The sequence below is a fragment of the Schistocerca nitens genome, chromosome 1 (assembly GCF_023898315.1).
Source record: "Schistocerca nitens isolate TAMUIC-IGC-003100 chromosome 1, iqSchNite1.1, whole genome shotgun sequence".
Taxonomy (NCBI): domain Eukaryota; kingdom Metazoa; phylum Arthropoda; class Insecta; order Orthoptera; family Acrididae; genus Schistocerca; species Schistocerca nitens.
In genome coordinates this window covers 701,424,511-701,440,036 of record NC_064614.1, presented here as the reverse complement: position 1 = coordinate 701,440,036, position 15,526 = coordinate 701,424,511, and positions in this window count along the sequence as shown.

The following is a 15,526-nucleotide window of genomic DNA, read 5'->3' as shown; positions in this document are numbered from 1 at the left end:
AAGAGATATATGCAAAATGTATGTATGTAGATCCCACATGTAATTCTGATTACTTTTTTTGCGCGATAAATACATTACGGCTAGGGGAGGAGCTACACCAGCATATTGTTCCATAAGACACCAACGAATGAAAATGTAAAATGTATGTTAACTTACTGCCTTCTGCATATCCAATCTCACAAATTGTTCTCATGGCAAAAATGGTGTAAGACGTCATGGTCTGCTGACCATTTCTTACATATTCCACCCTCACAATCATATTCTGCACATCAGGACGCTTCATTCGAACCCAAACTCGATAAGATAAAGTCAATGTTGTATGAATTCATGTAAACGATATGCAAATAACCAGTAAATCGCAAATGTGCACCGAGATTGAAATACTCGAGGCTGGCGTACACACACACATTCCAGACATGACGGTCACATGAGCTTTTAGTTCGGAAGAAGCAAACTGCACACTGGGGGGCTGGTCCCTTCAGACGACAAGTCAACCTATCTACGCTGGCCGGTGACGGCCCATAGAGCAGGCAACGTTTGCCCGAGCGAAAGGAAGAACGACCTCGTGTTCGGCTTATAAGCAAATTCCGCTACATTGTGTGGGAGCGCCCAGCCTACGCATTCTTTACAAACATAGCACGCAGTTTCAGAGGTTTTCACAGGGAGACAGCAAACGCCAAACGCCGATGCTACAGATTTCCGGATTGGTCGTGTTAAACGAAACGTTATCCTCCTGTTTTAGAAGAGCAATGCTGATTGGCAGATGATATTCCTGACGCCTTGAGCTGAAGGAGTAATGGAAGAGACCAAAAGGAGAGGGAGCGTTCTGTTGTCGCTCTTGGAGCGAGAACACGTAACGAGAGCGTGTGCACTCGTAAGTGTACTCAAAGAGCGAGGAACAAGTCTTTCCTCAGTACTTCACTGGGGGAGAACCTCTGTCGAGAGCGAATCGGAGTGCAACTCTATATTGAGTCCTTGCGATTAAGCATTGTTCACTGTGTTGGCCGCCACACTTATTGTGCGGTGTGAACAGACAGAGTTAAGTTAAACGCCTGCGAGCGAATTTTTGAGTGGCATCGCAGTGAACTGGTTATCTGACCGGTGTAGCACGCCAATAGTTAGACTAGGGGCGAATAGGAATCCTTGACTTCATCAAAGCGTAGGGAGAGTTTGATTGGCAAAGGTCAATCCAGATAGAACGAGAGTTATCTTATTTGTCAGCAGCGAACGGCGCAGACACCACTCATTGCAGCTTACGATACTGTGTGCTACAGCTCTTGTGAACCGCATATTTCCTCCACAACAGTACACTTCACTGCATTTCACACGCGACAGCCTCGACCGTACCTAGCAACATTCTAACGGATAATTATCAAGTTGAGTAGGCGTGGCTCTCAGCCATTCTGCCAAGTCAATAGCAATCTTAAACTTTGTATAGAAATTTCATTAGCGAATCCTATCCTTAAGAGGTAACGTCACATTCCGAAAAGAACCCGGAAGTAACTTTTTTCAGTTCATAACTAAAAGTGCCATTGTGATTTCTCAGAATTTTTGAAAAATAAATAATAATTTTCGTTATTTTCATGTATTTCTTACACTAACTAGCACTACTCCAGTACCCAAGTATCCCACTAGGTACGTAAGAAATTTTGTGAATTTTTGTGTCATTTCCTTGCAGCCGACGACTCCAGAGGATATTATTGCTGGAAGTTTTTCAGGCATTTCTCTTTAGAACGTTAGGAGCGTCTGTCTCACTTCTGTAGTAGTGTGGTGGTGGAAACTGCATTTTGCAGGAGCCACAGGGTAAAGGGTACATCTCAGATTAATCCGTTGCGCAGAATGACAGAATAGCACCCACACGCTCACAGCGGCAGAACCTAAACTCTTCAGCAGATATCTGTATGATTTTTCCAGTTTAAATTTTCATCAATGTAGAAACGTATTTATTGTTGGTACACTATGTTAAGGTTGGTCGCATTCGGGAGGACGACGGTTCAATCCCGTCTCCAGCCGTTCTGATTTAGGTTTTCCGTGATTTCCCTAGATCGCTTCAGGCAAATGCCGGGATGGTTCCTTTGAAAGGGCACGGCCGATTTCCTTCCCAATCCTTCCCTCACCAGAGCTTGCGCTCCGTCTCTAATGACCTCGTTGTCGACGGGACGTTGAACACTAAGCTCCTCCTCCTCCTGTTAAGGTTGGTTGTTTTGGGGGAGGAGACCAGACAGCGAGGTCATCGGTCTCATCGGATTAGAGAAGGACGGGGAAGGAAGTCGGCCGTGCCCTTTCAAAGGAACCATCCCGGCATTTGCCTGGAGCGATTTAGGGAAATCACGGAAAACCTAAATCAGGATGGCCGGACGCGGGATTGAACCGTAGTCCTCCCGAATGCGAGTCCAGTGTCTAACCACTGACACTATGTTAATAAGAGGTGGAATGTTTCTGACCGAGCAAAACTAGATGAGTTGTGCGGTTTCGAAGTTTAGAGAAACTCATTTCTGCAATACCAATCAGTGATGTTCACAAAAACACGATTTACAAGTTTCTCTGTAGATGCTTCTTTGTTCGGTTTCATTGCTTATATCACCTGCAAGCGATATTAATCCTGCCTCCTGATTTAAATAAAATGGCAGATCATCAACATAAAGGAAGAAGAGTAGTGCGGCATTGACCGAACCGTGTAGGACTGCCATTATAATTTCTTCACGTACAAATGGTGAGCCATCCCTCTTAGTATTAGTCGGACAGCCTAGGGTAACTTCCTGCATCTTGTTCTTCAATAAGAAGTAAGCCAAGTATGTATTCCCCCTCCCTTCCCAGAAAAACTTACGTTCAATAAGAAGAAAGCCAAGTATGTATTCCCCCTCCCTTCCCAGAAAAACTTACGTTCTCATGTAGAAGATAGTCAGTGACACAATCAAATGCCTTCGATAAGCCCCAGAAGATGGCAGTCGGAGACATTTTATGATTTAAAGATTTTGTTATGTGGTCCGTAAATGTACAAACACCTAAAAGAGTGATCCTTTTGAAATCCTAGCTCTGACTGGCTAAGTATCCTACTACTAAAAATATGGGTGACGATCACGTAGTAAATAAATTTCTCAAAAAATTCATAAAATAGTGTAGCACGGGGCGGTAGTATTTGGCGTCTGCTGAGCAACACTTGTTGTAGAGAGGCCTAAAAGTGGCATATTCAATTAATCTAGGAAAACAATCTGACTTAATGAGGTAGTACGTAAGTGACTAAGAACATTACATATTGTAGGGCACAACTTTTTAGAGAGTTATTGCAGAAATTATCCATGTTTTTTAAATTTTTGTTTTTAGATTAATGGTGATCTTTGGTATTTCACATGGGAATGAGAGATTAATTTTTATCACACTAAGTGTCCTCTGTACTGATTCTTTCGTTTTCTGTTTAGCTTTCTCTCTTGAACTATTTGCACCAGTTTTCTGATCTGTAAGAGTTTAGTGAGAATACTAAGTGGAATGAGGCGTGAATAGGAATTTGGATTGAGGAGGAAGGCGTGCTAGGGTAGTCTATGCAGTTGTGCAAAGCCACTGTGCTAGAAAAAGGCTCTGTCCCAACTCAAAAAATTACTAAGCAGCGGCTTAAACTCTGATATTGATCTCGTTAATGAAACACACTGTTTACCAATCATCTTGGATGTGCTGAATTTTTTTTTATATTCAGACTATTTATACCGAATAGACTATCCACCAGCAATGGAGGGAGAATCGTTTGGAATGTCAGACACTGGTGCTGATGTAATATCACAAAAATGATTAAAGAAATGTCTGGAATAGAACCTTAAGCAAAAGCCAACGGACAGTATGTCAGCAAGAGGCCACCTCACCAATTTTGTAATTCATTTCAGAATTTGTCGTCAGTACTTAGATTTTACGGAACATACCAGTCACACAGATTCACAGTGAAAAACCTTTATCTAAATTGAAAATAATAAAAGATATTACTCGATCGACACTGTTCCAAAGTAGGATAACCAATTTATTCTCAATGAAATTAGTGACGCTGTCAACGAGTTTGAGTTTACTAAAGCTCGAGAAATAAATTTCCTGTAAATAGTTTTGTTATTTCCAAAACTGAATGACTAGTTACATGTTTCATTGTTGGATGTATGATAATAAATGAGGAGTTTACAAAGCGTGTTTCATTCTAACTCCTAAAACAAAATCGATATCCTATTCAACCTGATTTAAACATCGGCTGTAGGTGCCGTGATAGTGATCGCCCCCGGTAAAGGATAGGTTACGGTCGTTCCTGCACAGTCCTCAGCGACTTAACTATGTGTGGGATCGTAAACCCGGAGGGAGGGGGAGACAAGGCAATAACGCGACATTCTCGTCAGTAACATCTCTGTCCTTTTCTGCTGTTCTGTTGATGAGGAACATATGTTGAGTTTTATCTGTGTACACGACTCCTGTCATAGATCATAAAAAATTTTCCCTCGTGGAAAACTGAGGGCATAAGAAAAGATTTACTTCTTTTGTACCTGTGAAACAGCGTCGAGATAAAAACGAAAAATATACTGGATATGTAGTAAGCGTGACATTTCTGTACTTGATTTGTACACTCCTGGAAATTGAAATAAGAACACCGTGAATTCATTGTCCCAGGAAGGGGAAACTTTATTGACACATTCCTGGGGTCAGATACATCACATGATCACACTGACAGAACCACAGGCACATAGACACAGGCAACAGAGCATGCACAATGTCGGCACTAGTACAGTGTATATCCACCTTTCGCAGCAATGCAGGCTGCTATTCTCCCATGGAGACGATCGTAGAGATGCTGGATGTAGTCCTGTGGAACGGCTTGCCATGCCATTTCCACCTGGCGCCTCAGTTGGACCAGCGTTCGTGCTGGACGTGCAGACCGCGTGAGACGACGCTTCATCCAGTCCCAAACATGCTCAATGGGGGACAGATCCGGAGATCTTGCTGGCCAGGGTAGTTGACTTACACCTTCTAGAGCACGTTGGGTGGCACGGGATACATGCGGACGTGCATTGTCCTGTTGGAACAGCAAGTTCCCTTGCCGGTCTAGGAATGGTAGAACGATGGGTTCGATGACGGTTTGGATGTACCGTGCACTATTCAGTGTCCCCTCGACGATCACCAGTGGTGTACGGCCAGTGTAGGAGATCGCTCCCCACACCATGATGCCGGGTGTTGGCCCTGTGTGCCTCGGTCGTATGCAGTCCTGATTGTGGCGCTCACCTGCACGGCGCCAAACACGCATACGACCATCATTGGCACCAAGGCAGAAGCGACTCTCATCGCTGAAGACGACACGTCTCCATTCGTCCCTCCATTCACGCCTGTCGCGACACCACTGGAGGCGGGCTGCACGATGTTGGGGCGTGAGCGGAAGACGGCCTAACGGTGTGCGGGACCGTAGCCCAGCTTCATGGAGACGGTTGCGAATGGTCCTCGCCGATACCCCAGGAGCAACAGTGTCCCTAATTTGCTGGGAAGTGGCGGTGCGGTCCCCTACGGCACTGCGTAGGATCCTACGGTCTTGGCGTGCATCCGTGCGTCGCTGCGGTCCGGTCCCAGGTCGACGGGCACGTGCACCTTCCGCCGACCACTGGCGACAACATCGATGTACTGTGGAGACCTCACGCCCCACGTGTTGAGCAATTCGGCGGTACGTCCACCCGGCCTCCCGCATGCCCACTATACGCCCTCGCTCAAAGTCCGTCAACTGCACATACGGTTCACGTCCACGCTGTCGCGGCATGCTACCAGTGTTAAAGACTGCGATGGAGCTCCGTATGCCACGGCAAACTGGCTGACACTGACGGCGGCGGTGCACAAATGCTGCGCAGCTAGCGCCATTCGACGGCCAACACAGCGGTTCCTGGTGTGTCCGCTGTGCCGTGCGTGTGATCATTGCTTGTACAGCCCTCTCGCAGTGTCCGGAGCAAGTATGGTGGGTCTGACACACCGGTGTCAATGTGTTCTTTTTTCCATTTCCAGGAGTGTATAATTGATTTAAGTATTGCCGAGGCGTAGGCGGAAGAATAAACCAACTTGGTAAGTTATGTAACTGACGTGGCCTTTTTATTTCAAATACTTATAAGCTATCACTCTGCCAGGGCGCTCCGCCTTGTCGTAGCAATGTCCGTGTGAGTGGGAGAGTTCGTGGGCTCGTGAAGCTGAGGGATATATCGGTGGCAGCATTGCTACCAGAAGGTCCAAACTTTCCGGAAATGACTCAGCAGAGGAGCAGGCCACGTGTTCATTTCAGAGAACCGTCTTCCCTATTTTTCCGGACTGATGAGCATAGCTGTTAAGTCCCATAGTGCTCAGAGCCCTATTTTTCCATTCCTTATCTTTACATATTTCTCTATTCCATAGGGGTTGAGCAGAAACCTGTTCCTGATGACGAATCCTGCCAGCTCAGGAGCAGAAAAGCGGGAGCCTGCTACTGGGCTAAACCCACGCAGCGCCCGTAAGGTGGTAAACGGATACTTATCGTTACCAAAAACCTTACAAGCGTGCCTCGGTAAAAGGATGGAAGCCTAATACGATGACAACGGCTAGACGGCTTAAATTACGAGTCGGCACGTAAAATGTTAGGTCTACAGGGTACAGTACCGCCCGACATTGAAAATAGGTACAACATTCTTCGTTATTCTTGTCATAACAACATATTTTTCCTAATAATAACTCAATTTCAATTAATACAGCGAAGCCGGATACCAGTGTAGGAAAGAATGACAATTTATTTATTTAATTGATTACATGTGCATTCCCACAAAATAAATCCCTACATCTAATTTGGTGATATCTGTGAAATGAATGAATGTATGGTCGTCTGTTAACTGCAGATAGTGAATGTGCAATATATGATCATCTTTGAGACGGTCCTTTGGTCACCTTTGGTGGAACCAAAGAGACGAAATTTACCTGAGCTTTGAGCGCCTGAAATGTGGCTGACCAATGGGTAGCATGGTCTTCCCCCACCTCGACGGAGGTGCGAGATGACCTGAAGAACGGCCATGTTTTCAGCATTCCGGCGCTGGATCTTGTGTTGGTAAGACCTGTCTTAGGTGTGCTCCGTAAAGACAAAAGAGTGGATAGAATGGTATGCATGTGGAATACTTAAGAGTAGTTTGGAATAATAATTTCTCTATTTCAGGAACCTTTGTGGGGAGAATTAAATGTCAGGCAGGTAATATTAAGGGGATCGTAGTAATCTTCGGAAGTGACCAACGGTCACAATGAAACTACGTGTAGCAATAAGTTGAAATACTTCCGAGTGCTAAAGTTAAGCTGAATTACTGGCGTGCGTACTGTAAGTTGGAAATATTTAAGAAATGGCGTGTGCAGGACTTGAAATTAGAGACGAGTACTTCCACGTGGTGAGTACTGTGTGAGTCTCAATCTGTGTGTGAGACAAAGGATAAAGAGAAGTACTCGTCCATAGTATCAGTTGAGGATTCGCGTGTGTGACGAATATGTTCTTAATATTACTTTGCGTGTTATGTTTCCGTGTGACGCTTGATTCAAACTATAATACTCTGAGAGTGAAGCAAGGTGAGTCAGCCGTCTATCCAGCAACGCCACTTGGCTTGCATTGCACAGGAAGACGTGCATATATCCTCCAGAGTTCATAGTAGGAAAGAAATGTTACGAAGTGGGGCAGTGTCGTGTGAAACTGGGATGAATACTAATTGAAGTGGGAAAGCTGAAAGTGATGTGATTATAACGTTGTGACTATTCCTTGTGTTGTATTCCACGTTGCCAGTGTGGTGTATTTCATGTAATTTAAGTATGTGTGGTTTGCATGGGAGAGTAGCAAGATAGGTACAGGGGCAGTGGGTTATGCATGTTCATTTTGTACCGCTCGGTCAGGAGGAAATTTTCGATGATGGGTGTGAGAGTCGAAGTGTGAGATGTAGCAAAAGATCCACCATCCTATCCAGAAAGTGCACTGTAGTGTTAGATAATTACGAGACCATAAGATAGAGAATCACCAATGTAAAGCCATGCCCACTGGGCGGAATTTCTCATGTGTTATTGTTGTAGGTTATACAATTTGTGTGTTTAGGTTATAGAATTTATCTGAATAAATAAGATAGTGAAAACAAAAAGATTGGTGGCCTTTTCCTTCGAATAGTATGTTGTCATGATATCCAGAATTTATAATGTGTGCGCCATTCATATTCAGTGCGATGGCCACGTGTTGATCAAAGCCGTTGGGTACGAAAGAAAATGTGGTATTGCCAGTGCGTAGTGAACAGTCAGAGTTGTGTAAATTACTAGTAGTCAGATGTGCGTTATCCGTTTACGTTGCGTAATATTCAAACAGGAGAATAATTTGCAACTTAATTGTGAGTACTAGAGCTCATGTTACTTGATAAATACGAATGAATCCACCCGCTTGGCAGACCACTCATCTTGCAGGCCTGACTGCTTGATGCCACAGTATGAGCAAGGCATGTGGGTGCCTCTCACATGAGCTGCCAAAATTGTAGCGTCCGAGTTGGAGGACTTTAAATTTTATGTCACTGCGCTCCAAGAAACTAAACTGTCTGGGGAAGGCATGTTGCGTCAGAAAAACTCAGCAATCGTCTATGAAGGCTGTGAAGAGAGTGGAGGGCGTGAACGCGAAACACGACTTACAGCGGGTGATCGTTTGATAAGACAAGTGAATGGATTCTGTGCAATCAATAAGAGAATTTTTTTTTGTCAGTCTTCTGCCTGGTTTGATGCGACCCGCCAAGAATTCCTCTGCTGCGCCAACCTCAATCTCAGAGCAGCACTTGCAACCTACGTCCTCAATTATTTTCTGGATGTATTCCAATCTCTGTCTCCCTCTACAGCTTTTGCACTCTACAGCTCCCTCTAGACCATGGACGACATTCCCTGTTGTCATAGCAGAAGTCCTACCATCCTGTCCCTTCTTCTTGTCAGTGTTATCCACATACGGTATTTCTTTCCTTTCAGATTCTGCACAGGACGTCCTCATTCCTTACCTTATCTGTCCACATAATTTTCAACATTCGTCTATAGCACCACATCTTAAATGCTTCGATTCTCTTCTGTTCCGTTTTCCCACAGTCCATGTTTCACTACAATACAATTCTGTGCTGCGAACGTACATTCTCAGAATTTTTTCTCAAATTAATGCCTATGTTTGATACTAGTAGACTTCTCTTGGCCAGGAACGCCCATTTGCCAGTGCTAGTCTGCTTTTAATGTCCTCCTTGCTCCGTCCGTCATTGGTTAAAGTAGCAGAATTCCTTAATTTCATCTACTTCGTGACCGTCAATCCTGATATTAAGTTTCTCGCTGTTCTCATTTCTGCTGCTTCTCTTTACTTTCGTCTTTCTTCTATTTATTCTCAGTCCATATTCTGTACTCATTAGACTGTTCATTCCATTCAGCAGATCATCTAATTCTTCTTCACTTTCACTCAAGATAGCAATGTCATCAGCGAATCTCATTATATATATCCTTTCACACCTAATTTTAATTCCACTCCTGAACCTTCCTATTATTTCCATCATTGCTTCTTCCAAGTACAGATTGAACAGTAGGGGTGAAAAACTACATCCCTGTCTTACACATTTTTTAATACGAACACTTCGTTCTTGGTCGTCCACTCTTATTATTCCCACTTGGCTCTTGCACATATTGTATATTACCCGTCTCTCCCTACAGCTTACCCCTATTTTTCTCAGGGTTTCTAACATCTTGCACCATTTTACATTGTCGAAGGCTTTTTCCAGGACGACAAAGCCCATAAACATGTCTTACTATTTCCTTAGTCTTGCTTCCATAATCAACCCCAAAATCAGAACTTCCTCTCTGGTGCCTTTACCTTTCATGAAGCTAAACTGATTATCAACTAACACATACTCAATTTTTTTCCACTCTTCTTGTTAGCAACTTGGATGCATGAACTGTTAAGCTGACTGTGCGAAAATTCTCGCACTTGTCGGCTCTTTCAGTCTTCGTAATTCTGTGGATGATATTTTTTTATTTGATCTTAATTCCTCCAAACCTCTTTTAAATTCGGATTCTAATACTGGATTCCCTATCTCTTCTAAATCGACTCCTGTTTCTTCTTCTTTCACATCAGACGAATCTTCCCCCTGATAGAGGCCTTCGATGTACTATTTCCACCTATCCGCTCTCTCCTCTGCATTTAACAGTGGAATACCCGTTGCACTCTTAATGTTACCACCCTTGCTATTAATTTCACCGAAAGTTGTTTTGATTCCCTGCAGCCATTTCGTCTTAGCTTCCTTGCACTTCCTATTTATTTCACTCCTCAGCGAGCATCCTGTGTCAATATAAAGCGTAAGTATGAAGGTATAGCATTAATGCGCCAAAACATGTAAGCGACGAGGAAGAGAAATGTGAGTTTTATGAAGAAATAGAAAAAACAATGGAATGCACTGGTACCAGAAATATTAACATCATTTTTGGAGATATCAAGGCCGTTGTGGAACAGGAAGATATGTATAGGCCAACAATTGGAAAAGTGAGTACGCATCCGAAAACAAATGACGGTGGACGGCATCTCATCATTTTTGCACTAAGCCTGATTATTGTGGACAGCTCGAAGATCTTCCCCCACAAACAGTTACGCAATGGAACTTGGACTTTGTCAGATCGTAATACAACCAATCTGATCCGTCATATTGATGAGAGGTGCAAGACATACATGACAGATGTTAATCAAAGCAAATAGATTAAATGTTTCAAAATCTTGGATTACAAATGGAATAAAAGTATCTTGCAAAACAAAAAGAAGACTGTACTTAATGCCAAGTGAAAACGATGAATACAGTGTTAAATCGCATTACAAATTATATTGTAAAATTCTAAATAAAGTAATCAGAACTTCAAAATGTATTTATTTTCAAGAAAAAATAAGTGCCTCTAGTAAGAAGATAAAAACTATATGGAACATAGTAAAAAGTGAAACAAGAAAAACTAATCAGGCAAATGAGGAAATTATGTTAAATGTAAATAATGAGTTGATTAGAGATGCCTCCAAAATTGCAGACACTTTCAACAACTTTTTCCTTTCAGTAGCAGACAACTCAGGTTTGCATAGTTCCTCAGAAGACAGCCTAAAATATTTAAAAAAATGCATTTCCGCAGAAGTTTGACATAATTCAACTATATAATAGAAAACAGTGCGTGTCTCTATCAGGCTTACCACATACTATAGTCATTCAAAATATGAAACCATCAGACAAGGGGTCCCCAGGGCTCCATTTTAGGTTCCTTGTTGTTCCTGTTATATATTAATGACCTTCCATAGCCGGCCACTGTGGCCGAGAGGATCTAGGCGCTTCCGTCTGGAACCGTGCTGCTGCTGTGGTCGCAGGCTCGAATCCTGCCTCGGGCATAGATGTGTGTGATGTCCTTAGGTTGGTTAGGCTTAAGTACTTCTAAGTCTACGGGACTGATAACCTCAGATGTTAAGTCCCATAGTGCTTAGAGCTATTTGACCTTCCATATGCAATGTCACGAAATGCAAATTTTGTCTTATTTGCAGATGATACAAGTATTGGTATGAAAAACAGTACCTTTGATCTCCCTGAGCAATCAGCCAATGAAATATTTGTAAGTATCAATGTGTGGTTCACAGCAAATGGATTGTCACTGAATTTTTATAAGACCCAGTACATACAGTTTAGTACCTCACAAAGAATACCTGACCCTTAATTATAATGTATTGAAACAATGAAATTAAAGATGTAGACAGTGTCAAATTTTTAGGGCTACAATTTGACCACAACCTAAATTGAATGAAACGCCTTAGTTCAGCTACATTTGCAGTACGCATGATAGCAGAAATAGGTGATTTAAAAATGAAGAAGTTAGTTTATTCGACCTACTTCCATCCACTAATTAGTTATAGAATCATCTTTTGGGGAAACTCCTCTCACAAAGAGAACATTTTCAAAATTCAGAAACGAGTCATTAGAATGGTATCTGGTGTCAGCCCTACATCATCATGCAGAGACCTCTTTAAGAAACTTGATATTCTAACTACTACTTCTCAGTGCATATAGCCACTGATGTCCTTTGTCATTTCCAACATGTCTCTTTTTACACAAAATAGTGCAAAACATAATTATAATAACAAAACGAAAAACAATCTGTATAAGGACCACAAAAGCTTTACATTAGTACAAAAAGGAGTCAAATACGTGGCTACTCTTACATATCAAAGATCTTGTAAGTGGTAAAGATCGGTTTCAGAGTGAACTAAAGAACTTCCTGTTTTCCAACTCCTTCTACTCCATCGGTGAATATCTTCACAGGGATTAAAGCTCATAACTCTGTTTGCATTAGAATTGTGCAGCCGCGCGGAATTAGCAGAGCGGATGCCGGCACGGTAGCTCAGCGTGTTCGGTCAGAGGGTTAGCTACCCTCTGTAATAAAAAAACTGAGCTAATGGATCAACAACGAACTTAAACGGATGTCTTACGACGTACGCCCCGCGCAGATGCAACGAACGAAAACAAACAACATGAGAAAAAAATCGATCTAAGGCGCTGCAGTCATGGACTGTGCGGCTGGTCCCGGAGGAGGTTCGAGTCCTCCCTCGGGCATGGACGTGCGTGTTTGTCCTTAGGATAATTTAGGTTAAGTAGTGTGTAAGCTTAGGGACTGATGACCTTAGCAGTTAAGTCCCATAAGATTTCGCACACATTTGAACTTTTTTTTAATTGAGCAATGTAGCTGAGCAAAAAAAAAAAATTTTTTTTAACTCTTTCTACATCCCAGAGAGTCCTCTCCAAGGACGATAAATGTAATGTGTAATATAATGTCATGACAGAATCCTAATCGTAACCGGTAAACATTGTCCTTCAGTTGTCGCACCATCTGTAGTTTGTACGAATGAAATTTTACATCAAGATGAAGAATTCTGGAACACTCCAACCACTGCTGGTTACTTACGAATTGAACGCCGAGGGCTCCGTAAGACAGATTCGCGTACAACATCAATGTTCGCTGGAGAACGCACACTTCTTGTTCGTCATGTTGGTTTCTTCCTGAGGGTAGATCCAGTCTCCTAATAGTTATTAATCCAACATTTTATAGTGTTTTTCGACGGAACGGCATCACGATGTCCTAAATTATAAAACCGTTGAAACGCCCTCTGCGCCACTACCAAACTATCATTGTTTTCTTGAAACATTTTTATGGCTAGCGCACGCTGTTGTCCGTTCCTTTGATCCATGATTACTGAAATGGCGAACTGTTTACTCGCTAACTGTCACGAACCCGCAGTGCTGCCACCTGCCCATGGCTCCACTACTCAACATCAGAGGTTGTACAGAGGTTCAGGGAGAGCACAAGGGAGCAATTGACAGGAATGGGGGAAAGAAATACAGTAGAAGAAGAATGGGTAGCTATGAGGGATGAAGTAGTGAAGCCGGCAGAGGATCAAGTGTGTAATAAGACGAAGGCTAGTAGAAATGTTTGGGTAACAGAAGAAATATTGAATTTAATTGATGAAAGGAGAAAATATAAAAATGCAATAAATGAAGCAGGTAAAAAGGAATACAAACGTCTCGAAAATTAGATCGACAGGAAGTGCAAAATGGCTAAGTAGGGATGGCTAGAGGACAAATGTAAGAATGTAGAGGCTTATCTCACTAGGGGTAAGATAGATATTGCCTACAGAAAAATTAAAGAGACCTTTGGAGAAAAGAGTCACTTGTATGAATATCAAGAGCTCAGATGGAAATCCAGTTTTAAGCAAAGAAGGGAAAGCAGAAAGTTGGAAGGAGTATATAGAGGGTCTATACAAGGGCGATGTAGTTGAGGACAATACTATGGAAAAGGAAGAGGATGTAGATGAAGATGAAATGGGAGATACGATATTGCGTGAAGAGTTTGACAGAGCACTGAAAGACCTGAGTCGCAACAAGGCCCCGGGAGTAGACAACATTCCATTAGAACTACTGACGGCCTTGGGAGAGCCAGTCCTGACAAAACTTTACCATCTGGTGAGCAAGATGTACGAGACAAGCGAAATACCCTCAGACCTCAAGAAGAATATAATAATTCCAATCCCAAAGAAAGCAGGTGTTGACAGATGTGAAAATTACCGAACTATCAGTTTAATAAGTCACAGCTGCAAAATACTAACGCGAATTCTTTACAGACGAATGGAAAAACTGGTAGAATCCGACCTCGGGGAAGATCAGTTTGGATTCCGTAGAAATGTTGGAACACGTGAGGCAATACTGACCTTACGACTTATCTTAGAAGAAAGATTAAGGAAATACAAACCTACGTTTCTAGCATTTGTAGACTTAGAGAAAGCTTTTGACAATGTTGACTGGAATACTCTCTTTCAATTTCTAAAGGTGGCAGGGGTAAAATACAGGGAGCAAAAGGCTATTTTCAATCTGTACAGAAACCAGATGGCAGCTATAAGAGTCGAGGGGCATGAAAGGGAAGCAGTGGTTGGGAAGGGATTGTAACAAGGTTGTAGCCTCTCCCGGATGTTATTCAATCTGTATATTGAGCAAGCAGTAAAGGAAACAAAAGAAAATTTCGGAGTAGGTATTAAAATCCATGGAGAAGAAATAAAAACTTTGAGATTCGCTAATGACATTGTAATTCTGTCAGAGACAGCGAAGGACCTGGAAGACCAGTTGAATGGAATGAACAGTGTCTTGAAAGGAGGATATGAGATGAACATCAACAAAAGCAAAACTAAGATAATGGAATGTAGTCGAATTAAGTCGGGTGATGCTGAGGGAATTAGATTAGGAAATGAGACACTTAAAGTAGTAAATGAGTTTTGCTGTTTGGGGAGCAAAATAACTGATGATGGTCAAAGTAGAGAGGATATAAAATGTAGACTGGCTATGGCAAAGAAAGCGTTTCTGAAGAAAAGAAATTTATTAACATCGAGTATTGATTTAAGTGTCAGGAAGTCGTTTCTGAATGTATTTGTACGGTGTGTAGCCATGTATGGAAGTGAAACATGGACGATAAATAGTTTGGACAAGAAGAGAATAGAAGCTTTTGAAATGTGGTGCTACAGAAGAATGCTGAAGATTAGATGGGTAGATCACATAACTAATGAGGAGGTATTGAATAGAATTGGGGAGAAGAGGAGCTTGTGGCACAACTTGACTAGAAGGAGGGATCGGTTGGTAGGACATGTTCTGAGACATCGAGGGATCACCAGTTTGTATTGGGGGGCAGTGAGGAGGGTAAAAATCGTAGAGGGAGACCAAGCAGATTCAGAAGGATGTAGATTGCAGCAAGTACTGGGAGATGAAGAAGCTTGCACAGGATAGAGTAGCATGAAGAGCTGCATCAAACCAGTCTCAGGACTGAAGACCACAACAACACAACAACAACAATGATATTAATTATTTTACTTTCTGTAAGGAATGTTTTTGTCGGTGAGCAAGGTAAGTGTGATTTGACCTGTGTTAAATTTAGAGACCACAATATTTTAACAAGACTGCTAATAGTCGCACTGTTGGACGTCACA